Source organism: Mauremys mutica, chromosome 5 (genome assembly GCF_020497125.1).
Source record: "Mauremys mutica isolate MM-2020 ecotype Southern chromosome 5, ASM2049712v1, whole genome shotgun sequence".
Classification (NCBI taxonomy): Eukaryota; Metazoa; Chordata; order Testudines; family Geoemydidae; genus Mauremys; species Mauremys mutica.
The window spans coordinates 105875930-105896691 of record NC_059076.1 but is presented as its reverse complement, the minus strand read 5'-3'; the positions used below and the strand labels follow the sequence as shown (position 1 = coordinate 105896691).

The 20762-nt window shown below is 36.7% G+C and overlaps 1 protein-coding gene across 1 annotated transcript in view; it reads left to right on the top strand.

The window, feature by feature from the left end:
* PCDH7 (protocadherin 7) overlaps nt 1-20762 on the top strand; it is a 60899-nt gene that overhangs the window by 4382 nt on the left and 35755 nt on the right. The gene's annotated exons all lie outside the window — the stretch shown is intronic.

Sequence of the window (20762 nt, the reverse complement as noted above, 5' to 3'; positions counted from 1 at the left end):
AAGGTTCCATTGAGAGAGTGAATTCTTTCCTGCCACCCAGGCAGCAGGGTACTACTGAGAGAGGGAGCTGTCCTCTGACTTCCTTCACACTCTCTATGGCTTTGTGTATATATGTGTATGAATTTGCAGCCACCATGTTTAAAGGTTGTGGGATCTAATTATGGGTAATTCATTAAGATTCAGATCTCTCTATAATATATGTGCCTGATTGTGATCCCACTTATATATTTTTCTTTATACCACTAGTACCATTAATTTCTGACTCTTGATAAGTGAAAGTGAGCTCAGAATTGGCCCCTACTTCTATAATAGTTTAACTGGTTTGGAGGATATTAGATAATGTTTTCACCTCTATTAAATTCATAAGGCCCCAATTGTGCCACCCTCAATCACACTGAGTAGTATCTGAATGTCAGTAGTGGTGGTACTGACTTCTGTGGTATCACCAACTCAGTAAAATATTTCTGAACTTAAGGGTGATACAAGTGACTGATTCTGATCTTAGTTACATTGATGTAAATCAGTCATTGAAGTCAATGGAGTTCTGCCAGTATAAAAGGAAGATGCCAGTGTAATACCTGTCACCAAATTGGTGTAACATAGTGGAGAATCAGGCCATTATAATAATTCAAACCTATATTTTTATTTTATAAAGCATATGTTGAATTTTGAGCTGAGATCATTTTCCTTGACTTACTTTGTTGGGAGTTTATATACTGAGAAAAATGTTTTGCAGTTGGTACTGTCATGGGGGGGGGGAGGGGAGGATCTGTTTAAGATGAACATGATGAAAGTTTTCTCAACTGCTATGCACATTATGCATGATACTATAGATAAATGAATGCAGATTCATGCAAATATGGTGCCAAGTCTGGAACATGGAAAATCTGTCAAATTTGACAAAAATGCTTTCTTTCCCACTTATTAACATGCAGATATGGTACACAACTACATGTTTATACTTTGAGATGTCTGTTGGTGTACTGAAATTGACTTTTATAATATGCAACCAGTATTTGCATTCTGCATGGTGGAATAATATATTGTAAGTAGAAGTGAGTTTCACGAGCCATTCATTCTTTCAGCTGAGCTACAAAACTGATGTGATTGATGTAATATTTGTTAATATTTTTTGTGTAGGTTGTTTTACTAGTCATACTAATGTTTTACAGAACATTTGACATAGTAGTTTCTTGGCAAAACATTTCTTTAACTTTCTCCCAGGGAGACCATTATAAATTTACTTTTGAAAATATTGCCTATATAAAATGTAAAATACTATAAAAGTTCACAAGCTTCCATCCACTAAGGTTTATTAAACACATAGTAGATGATGCCTTTTTAGTGATCATTATGCCAACACATGAAGTATAATCCATGCTAATCAGATACTAAATCTTTCTTGCTGCCAGAATTCATCTCAAAATATGAATTAAAGACTGTCAAAAGTATAATTTGTTTTTAGTGAAAAAAATGGCTTGTGTGTGTTAAATGTAGGAATTGGTAAGAGATTAGACTATACAAATGACTACTTGTGCTGATAAGTGCTTTCTTTGAGGTTATTGTGCAAAAATATATTGATTGCATCTTGTTTAGTAAATTATTTAGAATATTTTCCCAGGAAATATTTTTGATGTACAATACATTACGAGATGTCCTTGGAGAAGAAAATAGCTTACTACACTTTTACATACAACAATCAAAGTGGAAGGAACACATCAAGAAAAAACTCTTAATTTATCTAGTTTAAAACAGCTCCCTTCCCCCCAACCCCATGTCTCAGTTAAGGTCCGACAGCTTTTTGTGATAGTAGTTTGGTTATAAAGCTCAATATAATTGAGTAATTTATGGGTGATATTTTAATGTTTTAACACAAGATTTATTTAAAATATACTAAAAAGTTGACATTACTCAACATTTTGGTTTAATATCTTTATAAGTATTGTAACTGAAGTTTTCTTTGGATAAAATAAATAGCTTCTCAGAATGGTCAGCACCCCCCCCCCCCACACACACACAAACATGCATATAAATTAAAGACAGGACAGTGGGCATTGACTCAGAGGACAGTAAGAATAATGTTAAATAAAAGCCTACAGGATAGATTTTTTTGGCAGACTATTTCTGTTACAGCCATCCTATGGGCACTTGCTAACTTGCTGCTGAGTGACATTTATGTGCTCTTGTGCTTTTATTTTTTTTAAATTTTATTTTAACATAATAATGAGTATATCAGGTGGAGGTTTATATAAAGAACCTGAACTTTTCATATCTCAGACATTAAAATTTGAGCATTGACTGACTCACCACAGTAGGTATTCATATTCTTGAACACTTAAACCAGGTGATATTCATGCTCAGTATCTTGTTTAGAAGGAAAGGTGACACATTTAGAAATCAGCTACTATCAAATAGTATTAATTTTATCATAGTTTAATTGTACATGCAAGGTAAAACAAGTGGAATATTAGCATGCATATTACAGCAAGAGATTAGCTGAAACTTGCATGTCTTTCCTCCTTTACTCATTGACAGTTGCCTTTATTCCATGGAGAGATTAGAAAGTGCATAAAGTTTTAAAGACAAGTAAATAGACAAACCAGGAAGTGCCCTTCCTGAAGTAGATGAGGGTGATATCCATTATCCATTAATGTAATTAGACTTGGTAATTGATACATCTTCATACCCACAATATTGTTGTCAGGGGAAAGGTCTCCATTTACAGGACCAAATGGTGTGCTCAAGTGAGTACACAGGTAATGTCTTTCCATTCTGATTTCGTGCTATGGAGTCCTTTTTTTCTTTAAGGCAACATATATTTAGTTTTGGAGTTTAGTACCTCATCCTTAGTTCTTCGGGGCATTTTGTTTGGTGCAGTACCATATGAGACACTATAAACCACAAAAATCAACAACAACAAAAACACCACTTGGCATAAGTATTAAAAATAATAGATTTTAAAACTAAATTTTGTACTGGATACACTACTTACTTTTAATAAAGTTTAGTTAGATATTAAAGCATTAGACACATCATATTTAACCTTCACTTTACAACAAATCTCTATTTCCCCTCCCCCCCCCGAATTACCTTAAAGGAGCTTCTTTCGGCTGTTCTTCTCTTAGTAATATGAAGTTTCTGTCCAAAATAGTATATTATTTTAGACCCTGATTTAGCAGTCCATCCCTATTCAGCAAAACACTTAACCATATGCTTAACTTTAAGCAAATGCTTAAGTCCCATTATCTTCAGTGGGATTTAAACATTTGCCTAAAATTAAGCATATGCATAAGTGCTTTGATGAACAGGCCTGGATTTAGGCAAGTGCTTTGCTCAATGGGGACCTGATGACCTGATCTTCAAGGTGCTAAACACTGCCTGTGAGATGATGAACAACACCCTTAACTTCCAGCAAAGACAATAGGCGTTAAGGCAGTTCAGCACATCACAGAAGCAATCAGCAGCTTGGAGGATTGGCTCCCTAATCATAATTGTAAACTAGAAGTAATAATTGTCTGTTATGCAGTATCGCTTGTCAATTAATCTTTGTAAGTTATATTCCACTTTGCTTTATAATGCAAAATAATAGAGAGACACATGAAAAGATATTTGGGCAGATTTCATCCACTGATGGCATGCATGTGAGATTTTCTTGTTAACCTCTGCTAGAGGTCCCCCCCCCTTTTTTTTGTTTGGTCTGTTGATGTCCACTGGTTTCTCTTTTATTTGCTATGCAAAGATGATGTCTGAAGAATGGGATCTTTAAAATATTCTGGATGCTTTTTCAAATAAATATATGTCACCTTCAGTGTGATTAGAAAGAGCTATGTAAGAATCTGTGAATGCCATTATCCCTTTGCTTGAGGAACATTGTTGCCTATCCAATTCTATAATCCTTTATGAATTACCCTCATGCTTTTGCTATTTGGAAAATGTGCTGCTTAGTGAAGAAAACTGTTATCACACCTAAGTGTGGTGACAAGCCTACCTAGTTGCATCCCTATAACAATACAATTTTTAGAAATTAATTTTTAAAAAATCTTCTGAGTATGCTATTCAGTTAATCGGTTTACACAGGTTTGGTACATTAACAGTCTCTTGGATTGTGGAAACATTGTATATGGCTGGTTATCATATATGTGAGTTGTAACTATAAATTAAAGTATCCATTCTCCCATCAGTATGTACGTGTAACTCCTGTTGAAGTTAATGAGAGGTTATGCCTGGTGCATCAAGGAGCAGTCAATCTTAAATGTATAGTTTAAGCAGCCAAGCAAACATCCTCTTTCTTCATAATAATGTATGTAAAACAGTTTATAAAAAATACAGACTAATCCCCAAGAGTAAAGTTGGTCATGACTTGTGCCTTGACTAATTTTCTTGAGCCTAATCAATGTTTTAAAAAAATCTTACTAGCACTAGCTCAATGTAGAAAAGAAGTGTGGCGCTTTGGGATGAGGTGTAACATTTTAACATTTAACATGGATACAGTTTGGAGAGAAGTTTCTAAAAGCATAGGTAAATGTTCTGTCTTCAGTTTGCAAAATAGTAAATATTCTACAGTTGGTTTTAGAAATGGCCCATATTTGTCACTTAGTAACAAATCATTTTGGAAACAGGGACTAATTAAACTTGGTGATACATCTTTTGAAGTTTTTATTAGCTCTACTTAACACAATGTGTTCAATTAACAAGTAAAGGCTTTATTTTCCTGTTCAGTGAAATCCTCATGTCCTGTGTGCAAAAAGCTAACTTACTACAACAATCATCCCTCACTCCAAAGGGATGGAATCTGAGTAGAGGTGGAGTGTCATGCTTTGAAGGACTAAAGAATGCCTATTGTTGAGGGCAGGCGGGAAAGCAGGCATCTTCAAAGGGATAGGATGTGATTTACTAACTTTGACAGCTCCCTGACTGTATGTATGGATATTTGTCTAGACCAGTAAGACATTCAGCAATTTGATTATTGCTGCATCAGTCTTTGTATCATGACCCACTGATACAAACATTCTCAGAACTTGTATTTCCATTTCCTTCCTGAGCATATTCAAATACTCCAAAAAATTAAATATCTGAATTAAAGAAATATATATATAAAAGTGTGGAATGATTGGGTTGGAGAATATTGGTCCTTATACACTTGTGATACTGAAGCATATATATATATATATATATATATATATATATATATAAATGGTTCTTCTTTTCTGCCTGCTTAGATACCTTGTGCCACAATATTTATTGCAGGTTTGACTGACTAGTATTTTTGCAGACAAACTTCTGCCCTGAAATGACAGTCAAATTTCCATGTAAATTTGATTGGTGGAAGTTTTAGAATGTTTGTGCGGTTAACTTTTCAGTGCATTGCCCTTAAATAGAAAACGTGGCCATGATTTGGTTTTGCAGTAAAACATAATCATAAATCATCACGCTTCAGAGTTCAAATCTTGTTGGTATTTTCCTTGTTAGCTAATTACCTAAATCCTTTAGAAGCACTCTAAATTCTTTACTATAATTAGTTTAAACATGTCATGTTATTTTCTTTTACTTATGGAAATACTTAAAGTACATCTTTGTTACACATATTTGAGAAATACAGTTCAGCATCTTACAGCCAGGCTTCTAAAGCATGTTTTCAGAACTTCTGTTTATAGTAAATGTTAAGGAACTGTTAAAGCTACAAAATGATTTCCCTGTATTCATTCTTAGAATGGGTAAAATATATTGCATATAAATTACAACATAACCTTCTCCATATCTTTTTACTGTTTCATACGCTAACAAAGGAGTTTGTATGTCATATGTCTGGGAGATGTGCTCAGTATCCTTTTTATTTGGCTTGATTTCTCTTATCTAAGCGAGAGATTCGGTTGTCCCTAGTTATATCATGTTTTGGACATTTGTAGTGTTACTCTAAATGTTGCATTCTGCAAATATTTTGAAATGACATTATTAAACTCAGTCTTAATTATCACCCACATTAATGAATTAATATCTAAAAGGAAACAAAGATTTACATTGCATAATATCTCTTTTGAACCAAAAGATAGTAAGAGAAAAATTCCAACTTTTACACAGAATGTAAGTGACACCTTAATATTTATTGACCATGCCACGCAAGGTGACTTGCAAAAGTAAATTACCCAATTCATATATCTTTACCAATATGTGCTGAATGCTCCCAATAACCAGTATAAGAAGGGCATTCAGAGTGTTATTATGCAAAAATATCTTTATTTTCGCTTTCAGATTGATCCCACAATGCCCATTCCTATGTTGCTTTGTTAACTTCCACTCTGACCTGATACCTTAACATATACTATGTTGGTATGTCATATATACCACAGAACCAGTCTTGGGGTTTGTTACTATTTTTATGATTTTTGAAATTTGCAAAATTATTTAAAACCAAATACCATAATATGTAAATGTACAGTCTGTGACATGCTGGAGGTCAGATAAAATTATCAAAATGAGCCCTTCTGACCTTAAAAATCTGAATACAAAAGAAATTTGGAAAAACACTCTACATATGAAAAAAAACCCACAATACTTACTTACACATCCCCACTGTGATGGGGCAGCTGCAGGTGCAGGAACCAGTGTGTTTCTGAAGTCGCTATTGTATCAGTGTGATGGCATATCAGATTGGAGGAGAGCCAGCTGAGAGTGGTGGGGATGGATATAATAAGAACTGCATGAATGAAAGAAAATAAAGTAAGCTTTAAGGTATTTTGTGTTCTTGGTTCCTCTCTCAGCCTGGGAGAAATTCAGCAAATATTGGTAACAGAATTTTGTACTTTACTTTTGTAGGCCACTTATAAGTATCAAAAATCCAAAACCACATTCAGTACCGAAGTGCCAGTTCAGCGGGCTACTTAAACATGTTCCTAACTTTAAATATGTGAGTAGTCACAAGCACTTTACTGAATCAGGGACCAAATTCTTTCTTGTGTTACACCAGTGCAAGTTCAGTGAAGCTGACTGATTGCATAGTTGTACTTGAGAGTAGAGTTTGTCCCACACTTTTCAGAAAACAGGAGACATAATTTAATGCAAGATGTAAACACTGAATAACCAGAGTTCCTTAAAAAGTGCAGTATTTTTTCCCTAAGGGAGAAAAAAACAACCAACCAACCAACCAAACACTTGGAACCAGTAAAATCTTATGGATTCTTGACATTAGCTATGCAGTCTTGTTTGAACAGAACTGGGCTTTTGAGTCAGATTCAGAACAGAGAAGTTTAGAAAATTATCTGATTTCTTTTTCATTGTTTACATCCTTTAAACCGATCATTTTCCCACTCAGAAACTTGTTCTACTGCCATCCTTACATTAGCTTGTACAGATATTGTTGTGGCATGACTTCCAATGCATAATTTTATTATTCTCACAAAGGATCACAAATAGTACACTAATTATTATCTTATAAATGAAAATTAGGAGCTCAAAATAAGCATTTTATACTTATTTTTTCCTAAAACTCAGCTTGGTCTATCCTGACACTGGCAAGCATAATCTATTATGTAGTAAGATTTTATTTTATTGGCACTTATTCAACAACTCAAAAAGAAATACCTCAAAACCTCATCTTTTACATGATTAATGGTTTAGAACCTTGACTGTGTTGTTCAATATTACTTGCCTGAGTATAGTGAGCAGGATTTGGCCCTATATCAAATGCAAAATGCAGAACCATTGTTGTAACAATATTCCCAGAAAAAGCAGCAAAGAGTCCTGTGGCATATTATAGACTAACAGATGTATTGGAGCATGTATTCACCCATGAAAGCTCATGCTCCAATATGTCTGTTAGTCTATAAGGTGCCACAGGACTCTTTGCTGCTTTTACAGATCCAGACTAACACGGCTACCCCTCTGATATTCCCAGAGTTATGTTTCTTGGTTCAGGAGAGTATAACTCCATTCTTAAGTATGTTCTTGATCGTACTAATGGGCAATGCTGGCTATATATGCTCAGACATCTTTGTTAAATCTATTGGGCAGTCCGTTGTGCGTATTTGATCATGCAGTTGTGTGCTGTCCCCTATAGTGCATACAAATGAGACAGATTTGACCTAAAATGCTTGCCTACTTTTGAAATTAAAACTTTGCCACCCAGTTGAGGTTATGCATGTTGATTGACCAAATCTGGCCTAGGCAAATCTATGTAATTTACTAAGTTTAAAACTCTAATTCTGTATGCTATTTCTCATTGAAATCTATGTCTCCTAAAAAGAATATTAAAAACAAAAATGGAAACATAACTAATGAAGCAATAGCAGGTGCAAATATAATAGACATTTAATTAAATTGTTCTTTTTTCAGTATTTTCATTACAATAGTGTCAGTTAATATTTTATTATTTTTACCTCCCCTAATCTTTATTTTTTGCTGCTTTTAACATGCATTTGGCTTGATTCTCTGGAGGGTTACTCCAGTTTTATGCTAGTGCAAGTCCATTACTTTCAGTGGCGTTACATGGACATAAAATTTGAATAATACAGTGAATAAAGCTCCTGATCTCCCTCTATGTGCACTAAAGAGGTTGTAGTGACATTGTGTGTGTGTGTACTTCATTATATCAAAAAAAGGAGATTTTAGTTGATGTGGAAAAAAAATCATTGATTCTTTATGAATATATAATTATGTTACAGTTGCCTTATGAGTTTACCAAAAGGCAGTAATTGATTCCTTTGAAATAAAAGTTATTTTTTCTCCAAGTAATTTTGTGAATTCTTCTTCAGTGGGAATAATTGTACTGGAAATTGCAAGACCTCTGTTTAATTACAGGTCAGTACATGCTCAACCAATGAACTTTCCATTCTGATCTTGGGATATAACTATTTTACAGATTTAGAAAACTCATTCATAAGACTGATTTGAATATGTACTTGCAATTTCATTCTGCTGCCTGCCATCTAAGGGACTGAATCTGCCACCTTTACTCACATTGAGTAATGTTTTATTTCACAAGTAGTTCTATTGAAATAAACTAGATTATTCATAGAACAGGTAATGCTTAGCGTACATAAGGATGACAAAACTGGGTCCGAAATTAAGCAGCATCCATTTTCTTTGTGGCTTTGAACCATCAGCAATTTTTTTCAGCAATTATAAAACATACTGTGCATCTTGTAACTTAACAATTAATACACAGAGACAAAGGGGATGATTCTGATTTCACATACATCAATAACTCACTTGAACAGGTGTAAAACAAGTAGAAGTGAGATCAGAACCATTCCTACTTATTCTTCTTTATACTTCTTGGCCTTTTATTAGAGCTATGAGTTGGGGATCCTACTCATGTTTAAGTTAATAACAAACCTCTCAATGACTGATGAGAGCAGGATCAGATACCACTGGTTTATTTCACTGCTATGAAACACCAGGATATACCCTTGTTACTCTTTGACTTCAGGGGAGTTATTAGCATATAAAGCTGTAGTTACACAGTGGTACATCAGGTCCCAAATTTATAATTTGTTTGCATTTTTGTAAACAGAAAAGAGTATTATTTGAATGACTATATGATATGTTTGTCCTTTACTATACTGAATTTAGAAAAAGATGACTTGGAGGAACTCATATTTAGTCTACTAATAAGGAAAACAAATAAGATTAACTGTGCTTGCAAAACTATGATAATTCTAAATATATATTTATTAAATATGATTTAAAAGTATGCTTTTTCTAGCACTAGTTTTTCTTTTGTGTGGAGGAAAAGATAAAGAGCAATATGAAATTCCCTGCATGTAAAACAGATTGAACAGATTTACTTAGCCTGCTTATTCAGAGTATTGCAAAATAGATTTTGACTTGTGTGGTATTCAACAGGGAATGGGTTTTGTGATATTCTGTTGGCTATGCAGATTTTGCTGAATGTACTGATAATTCATCTTGAACATTTTAACACTGAAATTCAGGGTACTTCCATAGAAATCTAGTGTGCTGAATTTAGAGTGTATGTTTTTACGTGTTCTTCATTAAGTATAGAAAGTGACTGAAATCTTCAAGTTAAATGGTAACCTTCCTGGAGAATTAATGTTACATAAATATAAAAGGGCTAGTTAAAGCTTCCCTCTGCCAAATGTTTCTAAAAAGCTTTATGTATTTATAAGACTTCATGATCTACTATTGATGCAAATTACTAGGGATAAAAGAAAATCCATCTGTTATCAAAGAAAAAAATAAATGAAATAAGTCCAAGGATTTGAAAGACTTAACATTAAGAACTAGGAATTCATACTTTGTGATGGGTTTATAGTAATTGACAGAAGAAAAGACTTCTTTTAGCATTCACAAAGTTTTTTTCTTCCAACTAAGGGAAAATGACTTTGCTATAAAAGCCTCTCTTGTAACATATCCTGTTTCATTTTATAATTTTGTATGCTCTACTAAAAAATCTCAATTAAAATTTGACCTAACACCATTTCATGTAGCGTTGGGAATTATTAGTTTTGTTATTACTACCCTTACATCTAATCAAATTGTCCGTAGCTAAATAAATAGCATTTCATCAAGAGACACCGGTTTCCAATCTACTAGGATTCAGATTACCAGCATGAGAATGTATCTAAGGCTAGTGTCTTCAATCTGCAACTAGTTGTGCACTGATAATGGTATTGCCCACAGGCAGTTCTCTTTTGCTGTCTTGATAAATGATAGATTTTTCTGTGAGTTAATGTTAAAATCAGATGGAGACATATTATAGTGCAGTTACTACTCTTAACCTTTCTTCTTTGCTAATTTGAAATATGCACCATTTGGAGCAATCTATGTATTTAATTTCCTTAAGAATAATCTCAGGAAAAATAATAATAATTTAAAAAAGAATCATACTCGCATTAAAATAGAGCTAGTTTTGTAGAAAACTTGTATTGTTAAAAAATCTGACATGTATGCAGAGTCCCTTGCCAAGATTTCTGGGAACAGAAGTGGGTAGCCAACAGATGAGCTCAAATTGAACCATATAACTTAGCGCGCTGTTAGCCTATAGTAGCACATATTTGTTATTGTTACCCTCTTTCTTCCTTCCTTCCTTTTCCCTCCTACTAGTTGTCAGTCACTTGTTAAGTTTTGTCTTAGACTGTATTATAAACTGTACAGGGCAGGGACTATATATAACATTTTTACTCATGAATCTCAAAGCACTTTACAAAAGAGGGTTTGTGTAAGTCCTAGCACAAGGGTAATAATAGTAATCTGCAAAATGAGGAAAATTTTAATGTTTTAAAAATTATTAATATATTTGTATTATTGTACCACCTTGGATCCCTTGTAATGGACCAGGACCCCATTGTGCTAGGTGCTGTACAAACATAGAACATGTTAGATATGAATGTTAGCTATGAGAGAAGCTTTTAAAGAAGGGAATGAATAAAGGTTAAAAAGCCTAGTGGGGCAACCACTGTTTTGGGAATTGAAAGAAGGCTTTGCTATGATCCATGTAATTTTGTTCCTGCAAAATGATTCCAACAGTTTGAAATCTATTCTTCACCTTACTGGTTACATGTGAACAGCTCTTCGCTTTTGCACTAAAGCAAGTGGGAATTGTTCGCTGTCACAAATAATAAATAACAAGAGTACCCAATCTGCACAGCATGGAAGTGATAAAAACACATGCTTATGAGTGCTTGAGATTTCACAGCTATTAATTTTGAACTTTTTGATTGCAGTTCTGTTTTACAAGAATAGATGCTGTTAGGGCTGCAGTACACCGTGACAGTGAGAAATTATGACAACATGCATTTATCATTATGAACCTGATCTATACTGTCTAAGAGGGGATAAGATAGTGTCCCTAGAGCCAAACTCATAAAATGTTTCTCACCTTTATTGCATGTTTAACTCTTTTTAATACTAATAGTTGTTAAAATGTTTCATAGCACTGGCTAATATTAAGTACTAATTTATTCTAAGGCGGATTACTTTGTACACGATGAACATGTGTAACTCATCAGTGTTAATGGGAGCTGTATGTATACACTGAGGGCCACCAAGTATAAGTGTCCTGTATGCTATTGCATATACAACTTGTTCTCTCATTCACATAGTCATAGAAGATACTCTGCCCCTTGGTTAAAACCCCTCATAATGCATTTTTGGGAAGAAAAAAATAATGGACCTAAAAGGACTGTGTTCAAGCTGGAAAAAGTGTTACATTGTAACTTTAGTAAAAGACACCTTAAAATTTTAACCAGTACAATACATGATGTCTCTAAAAAGTGTAATTTCCAAATACAGAGGTATTATTAAAGTACTGTAGCTAATTTTATTTTCCAGTCTATGACATGCACTATTTACTTCGCAATATAGAGCATGAATTTAGCAATCCAATTTTTATTTTATGGACCCCTTGTGGACAATGCTATTAAATATGAGTAAGGCTATGTTTCTTTCATGGAGGTCATGGAAATCATGGATACCAGGACCTCTGTGACTTCCACAGTGGCTGTGTGGCTGACTTCAGGGCCACCCAATCAGCTGGCCCTGAGCAGTGGTCCTGGAGGCGTCTTCGGGGAGTGCCTGAGCAGCAGTCCTGGGGGCTGCCCCGGAGTTAGCTGTACCAGCCACTGCTCTGGCAGCCCCGGGCACCTGGCTCCAAGGACCATGCAAGCAGTGGCCAGTGTGGCCGGTCCCAAGGACTGCCCAAACAGCAGTCCTGGGGAGGGGGGCAGACCCAGGGAGCATCTGAGCAGCAGCCCGGGGCCAGCCACACCAGCTACTGCTCAGGCGGCCCCAGGCAGCTGGCTCCAGGGACCACCGGAACAGTGGCTTGTGTGGGTGGCTCCAAGGAGCGCCAAAGCAGCACTCCTGGGGGTATCCTGGGGACTGCCAGAGCTGAGTGCAGCTGGAGCAGCAGTCATGGGATAGTTGGAGTAGTGGTCCCAGGGTGGCTGGAGCCATGGTCCCGGGATGCCTGGAGGCCGTCCGGAGAGTGGTCCTGGGAGCAGCCACCAGGGGGCACTCAACCCTCACTACTGGAGCAGTGGCCCCCAGTGGGGGCCCGAGAAGTAGAGATTTTTGGTAAAAGTCATGGGCAGGTCACCAGCCATGAATTTTTATTTATTGCACGTGACCTGCCCATGACTTTTACAAAAAATACCCATGACTAAATCTTAGCCTTAAATTTGAGTAATTCCTGAAGCTTTCCCTGTACTGTGAAACATCAGGAATCTGAATTCTGATCATCTATGGTATTTTCATGCAGGGTATGATAGCACAGTCTTTACACAGAAAAAACTGCCAGTGACTTCAATAAGAAATTATCCAAAGTAAAGATAATTGGCTTGGGCCATTAGAAAATGTCAGCGGTAGGTTGAGGAAATAATGAAATGGATAAGACAACAGCAGCCATTTCTTTTCAACTTATTACAATACAAAAAAGAGGTAATTATTTTACCTAAAATAACTTTGTTTATTTTCAATTTAAATACCAAAAAATAAAATACCTGTGAATCTTAGTTACATTACAACAATTACAGTTAGAATCACAACAGATCCCTAACAGCATTAACATAATCATTCAGATAGGTACTCAGTCAGCTAGCCACCTACACGAAGCCCCTTTCCTCCCTTTTGTTGTTCCAGGAAGCATACCCTCTGCCTCCTCCAAAACCCCTATCAAGCCGTGGTATATTTTTCAGCATGCTCAGAATGTCATCAAATTCAGATTCCTCTGGACTAAGGGTAACAAATTCAAGAGTCCTTGAGCCCTCACAGACAAGACTCTCCCAGCAGTTACCTCTCTTTTATAATGAGGGGGGATTCACCTGGTGCTCCTCTGCTCCTGTGGCAGCATGGTGCCTGGAGAGAGGTAATCCCACAGGTAGGCCATCCTCAAGCCATTTAGGGCCTTAAATGGCCAACACCTTAAACCCTACCCAGAGACCAATAGAAACACCATGCAGATCCTGGAGCAGTGGTTTTACATACTCTCAGTGAGATGTCCTGCTCAATATGTGAGCTTCTGTGCTCTGCATCAGTTTCAGTTTCTGAATGGTTTTAAGGTGTAGCTGTTACCCAGGGTTCTTTCAACCCAAAGCCCTTGGTAACTTTTACTCTGTGTGAGGAGGTGTCAGGAAATAAATCAGGGGAGACACAGCCATCCGACCGATAGATGGCTGGCACAAACAGGACAACACAAGAGTGCTTTCACTTAAAGCTAAACTTTACTAGTCTCAAGCACTTACACACGTATACAACAAGATTAGTAAAACACTCCCAACCCTTGATAATTACCAAAGCTGAGTGTGGCTTTCGAGTGACACAGCGCTACCAGTGGGGAACACAAGATGCATCCAGAGGGGGAGACCAGTCCTGAAGAGTCCCCAAATGAGTCCCACTGTCTCAAGCTTTTTCCCCTTATTTATACATTAGTAATAGAATGGCATGTCCATTAAAGTAACCTTGTTAAGTAAGCATTTCAATGATCAAGCAAGAGGTTCCTTCTGATTATTGATTAACCAGGTGTGGGTTTTTCCAGAGCCTGCAGCCTTGAGACCCCAATAGACATTCCTGGGGCACATCCTGCTCTTCTAAAATGTATCAGCAACTTCAACACAATTCTTATCAGGAAGGACACGGGGTCAAGCTGCCCTTTCTGTGGCAGCCAAAACTCTCTCCCCTCCTGCCTTGGTCAAGCTGAGATTGCTGAATGGCCAATTTACACTTGCTGATTAGGCCGCCTTTAACAATAAGCTATAGTGGTTTCAAGCACTTTACTGGTTTGCCAAAGTCTCCCTGTACAGAGCCACCTGTAGAACATATTGTGATAGTCTGATCTTGAGGTTAAAAAGGAACAATGTCATAGAAAAAGAGAAGTCCAAGTTATATTAGTCAAATTTTTGTTCTTAATAGTTTTTTTCTATGGTAGAAAGTTGCAGATATTTATTTTCTCTTCCAGAGGAAAAATCTAGCATTTTAGCAAGAATTTTCTTAAAAGATAAAAAGGAGAGCAGTTAGAGAGAGTTCAGTCCCCCCCGCAATAAATTGCTACAAACTCCAAAGAAAAGGTGGGGTTTGCTTTTTTTTTTTAAAAATAATAATTCCAGCATTGTAGTTTTTGGCCAGGTCTTTTATTAAACATTTGGGAAAAATATTTTTGGCAGGTGGGGGGACTTAGGAGAAAATGATTTTTCTTTACCTTCCTTTTCTTCAAAAGCAATATATACTAAACAGGCCGGGGGATATAGATAGGAAATATGCATCTTTTTGTGCTTTCATGATTGCCTGAATTTTTGTAAGCTTATATTTGGAAAGATTTGAAAGAATTCTTACACAAGGCATAGACTAGCAACTAGTATGAAGAAATGAAGACAATATAACATAAAGAAAACCTAAGATGGAAACAATTGTATCCAAAGATTTTTCTCATTCTCAGTTTCTTTATTTAAACACAAAGATTCTGATGAAATAAATCCATCTGGTGAGCCTTAAAATAATCACTGTATGTTGCTTTTATGGAAAGCTGTTTCAAGAACCAGATACATTGAACATTGCTGTAAGGTTTGTGTTTGGAGGGAAATATTTTTCTAGTGATGCAGTAGAACAGAGATCAAAAGCATAGTACTCATATATAGGGGAATCTTGACCTCTTGTAGCATTTCCAATGTTCCCTTGGATTCTTCAGTATCTATGTATGTCAGTCCCAGGTCTTCATGGCCTGAATTTTTGGTCTTTCTTTCCCCAGTGACATCCTGAAGGTTTTTACACTTTAACTACAGACTTCATTCTTCCCACCAAACAGGTTTAGTTTTCGTACTATCTCACTGGGAGGCAGATGTCAGTGAGCACCAAGCAACCAAGCGATAAGAAAATTTTGAACACTGAACGTTTTTCAAACTTCATTCTCTCTGCTGGATTGTGGAAAATGTTGGAAGCTCAGCAGTACTGGACTCATTTTTTTTTAACCCGAGGCTTCTTTGAAACACTAGGTATTTGAAGCTTCATAAGCAAAAGATAAGACAGAGAGAGCAGAAAAATGCTTCAGTTGCAGAGTTTCCCTAATTTGTAACACTGCAATGTCCTTATGTCTTTATGCCCTTTTGGACCTTGATTTCCTATAGAGGAATCCATCCTTTGTCATAATAATGGCAGAAAGAGTCTCAAATTCAAGCTGATTCTGTAACTGTGGATCCACATCAGGAGTTAAAATAAGAATCAGTCTAGCACACACCTGTGTCTGACCTAACTTGTAGAAAGTAAACAATGGAAATGTCAGTATTATGACTAATCCTCTGGTTTTCATGAACCTTTTTCTTCCAAAAAAGGCTTAAGCATTTCAGACCTAAATGAAATAGTACTCCTCTTCCCTACCCAGCCATAATGCAAGAGTGAGGAGTCCTTTTTTTGTGAGAGGCTTAGACAGAGAGTTTTTGTATAATTGGCAGTGAAGGGGAAAAATGAGGCAAAGAAGACCTCTGCATGCTCTTTGTAAGGAAAGCAAAATATCTCTTTATGCATTAATGACCCCCATCTATATTTAGACTCAGGTTTCTGCCATAATTTTAAAGAGGGGAAGGGAAGGTAGAAGATATTTAGGATATAGTAGGAGCTCAAGTAGGAAATATTTAGAAAGTTAATTGCTTGGGAAGTCTTGTATAAATATCTGGCTTCAATAGGAGTTGTAGATGCACATTATATTACAAAATTTGTATGACAAAGTTAAATTTTTTAGTATAGAATTACTTGATGCCAAGTTGAAGGTATAAGGAGGATTTTGAGGAAAGAAAGCAGAGTAGGATCATCAGCCTTAAGAGTTTAACGGGAAACAAAAGAAGTACTAGCTAATATATTGAACACAGCTGGTCAAACAACTGAGAGAGCCTGTGTCTTTCCTATAGTTCAATTCCAGCTCCTGTGATGTAATACTATTGTGCCTGTCCTTGCATTCTATATATCTTTTGAAAGATCATTTGAACCAATTCCCAAAATATGGTTGCTTTAACATGGTGTTGGAAAGGAATTAATTAACATTATTGTTGAAACCACATTAATCTGTTGTTAAAATATATTGTGATTTGTGTTGAGCATGAACAAACCACATGGGAAAGGAAGCATGGTCCAGTGATTAGGGTGCTAGCCTAGGAGTTAGAAGATTTACATTCAAGTCCCTTCTCTAACAATCCCCAGTTTGACCTTGGGAAAATTACTTAGCCTCTCTGTAAAACAAGGATCTGTAAAAACTTACATACCTCATCAGGGTGTTGTGATGTTCTCTAGTACTACAATGATGTATTACTCTGTGAGTACCTAAGATAGGCAGATATTCCTTTGTCTTCATTATCTTTTAAGGGAAGTTAAATAGCTTTAAGAAGTCTCATTTGGAAGCAAACTGAAAATAAATTGGAGTTAATGGAAGTCTGTCTTTCCCAAGTCTGTTTCCTAAGAACACTGAAGAAAAAAGTGATATTAAAATCTTACAGCTCCATAATGGTGCCTTGTATATTGTAGATCACTCAGACAGAACAACAGGCATCTCTGTGTGGTCCAAAACAAATATATTTTCTATCAATACAAGGTTTAGGGCAAAAAGATATAGAATTAGTGGCCACATTTTCCAGCATTGTACCCTACAGAATTTATTTGCAGCCTGAAAATACTAACTGGCAGGTCTGCAACTTGAATAATAACAAAAAACATTTAAGTACTAGTGACTACATGACATGTGAGTTTGTGATTTCAGTAGCTGTTAGGTAGTATTGTCTTCCTATCTCTTATAACTGGAGAAAAAGCAACTTACAAGATCAAGAAGGGGAAAACCAGCATCACACTCGTTAAAGCATTTAGGGCTAGGTTGCCACAAATCTTTACTACCCTACTCAGTACTGCTTAGATTGTGACACTGGCTGCAGTAAGGCAACCATGTGCTTGCCCAATATACTCTGTTAAAAGCAAGTGAGTGAAGAAGGGAGTGGGTTGTGGGAGGAGCACTAGTTTATCCCATCTCTTTACCAGCCAGGGTAGCTGAGTGGATGTACAGGAGGAGTAAACTGCTCCATGAAAGGGGATGAAATAATTTACTCCCTCCCCAGAGCTGGGGGGAGCAGCAGAGCAATTGTGATTCTCTATTCATTCTCTTCTGTGCTTCCGGGAGTCAGGCAGCTGTGCATTTCCCTTACCCAGGATAGGTTGTAAAATTACAGTTTAGCACACTGAGATTTGAGAGATTTTTGATCAGATTATGAGTTCTGTTTTATTCCAGATTTACATGAGTGACTTTGATGAAGTCAATTTATATTTAATATAAAAACATATCATTTTACATGTTTACAATGGTGTAACTGAAGTCAGAAGTGTTACTGAGATTTACAGTAGCATAACAGTTGTTGTTGTTGTTGTTGTTTTAAGGATTCCATACAAGGTTCGTTTAAAATATTTTGTTAAGACATGGGACTATTGAAAGATCCTATATATGAATTTTGGGTTGGTAAAAATGGTAAAAATGAGATACATAAGTCAGATATGGATTTGAATTAAGGGCCCGATTTAAAAGGTATTTGGGCACCTAAAGATTCAGATAGGCATATGTGGAATTTTGAGAAGTGCCTGGGATTTGAATGGGAGTTGACATAGGTGCTTCTAAAAATTCCACTAGGTGCCTATCTGCATCCTTAGACACCTAATGATCTTTAAACATCTAGCCCTATATTTTTAATATGCAGCATAATCTACATTTCATAACCAAAAGCTATCTACTTCTTTTACACTTTTCTTGTCTACTGAAGTAGGTAGTAATTGATGAGTCTTAGAATAGGAGTTTTTATAGTGGATTGATAGTGTCACAATAGTTAAGTTTGTACTAGAACTTCCATTTTAACATGGGTGGAAAATGCCTATACAGAATTCTGTGGCTTCTGTCCCATGAGACCAGCTGGGGTTACAGAACTGCTCCAGTTTGGCCTGGCCCCCCCAATGGGGGGACTGGACAAGCCAAATTCATGTGAACGGTGTTATGACCTGGTGCAGGGGGGTTGCAGTACCACTCACTCAAATTTGGTCTGGCCAGCCCCCTGTAATCATGATGAAATGGTGGCTGGGCCAAACCTGAGTGGTGTGGCAACCCTGTGCACCATGTCTCAACTCCCAGAGCAGGGAGCTGAGCCCAGCTACCTTATGGGACTGGAACCGCAGAAGCTGCCATTGCTGGGTAAGTGGAGAAGAGACTCTGCAACCACCCCCGCAATGAAGTCTTCCTACCACCCCTAAGTGCAGGATCCAATCTCCTTCTGTCCCTTATGAGGGAGTGTCTCCAAATCACAATCTTTCATAAACACATCTCTACATCTTGCCTCTTAAAGAAAAATTAATTACTCTTAAATACATATACATATATATAAACTGTTAACAAGTGTTTAGTAACACATACATTAAATTTGCAACCCATCTAGTACATTTCCATAAATCCAGTGTGTCACTATCTAGAGAGGAGAGGTTACTAGAGCATCACTCTCAATAGAGCCTTTACCACTCACTTTCCTCAAACATCCCTTCTCCAGGCAGGTTAGCAAGTCTCTATGGGTCTTTCAGGACATTTTTAGTCTCCCACTCTGATCTTCTCAGTATCAGCCTTTCACTAGAGTCTGAGTTGTTTTCTTGTTCCTTGTCAGTTTTCTCCTTTGTGCGTTGATGATAAAGAATCAGCCAGATGTGAAATGCTATAGTCCACCTCAGCTGTCAATGTTTTGGAACTTTCTGGGATTACTTGTAGATCCCCTCGATCATGTTGAAATGTGTTCCCCTGGTCTGTCTGGACTACATAAGTCCTTGGATACAGCTGTTCTTTAATGGTACCCTTTTGGTCCCAAGTATTAGAAGTGTGATTCATCAGGCACACTCTATAACCTGGGTTAAGAGATGGGAGATCACAAGCCCTTTTGTTAGAATAATATTTCTGTTTCTGATTTTCTTGCATCTTCCATATGATTGCATTGTTATAAGTTTTCAGTAGGTTACCATTAATTGGTAAATTAGATCTGATCCTTCTTCCCATTAAGAGTTGAGGTAGAGAAAAGCCATTCTCCATGGGTGTACAATAAAGGTTTATACAAATCACACCCACTATCAAAAGTCTTTTTCATAAAGTTTCTTTGCTGTCCGTATAGACCTTTCCACATTTACATTTGATTGAGGATAATTTGGACTTTGTTTTGTGATGAAAATCCCAATCTATGGCTAATTGCCTAAAATCTGCATTGGAAAAACCCAGCCTATTATCGCCAAAGGCTTCATCTGGAACTCCATGTCTGGAGAAGATTCCCTTCATGCCAGCTATCAGTGACTTACTGTTAGTACTGTGCAATGTGCAAATTTCTGGATACAGAATATAATAGTCTGTGACTATTAAGTAATCCTTTGATTGCCGGGTAAATAAGTCAGTACCTACCGTCTCATAAGGCCTTTGTGGAACTGGATTAGGTCTCAGTGGCTCTGCCTGTTGGCATGGCTTGTATTTCAAGCATGAAAAGCTGTTTCCTACCACATTAGTGATGTCTTGATTGATCCGCGGCAAATACAGCACCTCTCGTGCTCGTTGTTTGCACTTCTCAATTCCTAAATGACCCTCATGGATCTCCTGTAGCATTTCTTTTTGGAGGCTCATTGGAATTACAACCTTACTGCACTTGAAAATTGCCCCATTGATCACAGTAAGTTCATGTCTGCAGTTCCAATTGTCTTATACTTGGACAGCAACTGCTTATTTCTTCAGGCCACCTTTTAATTATCAGTTCTTTAAGGATTCCCAACGATTAATC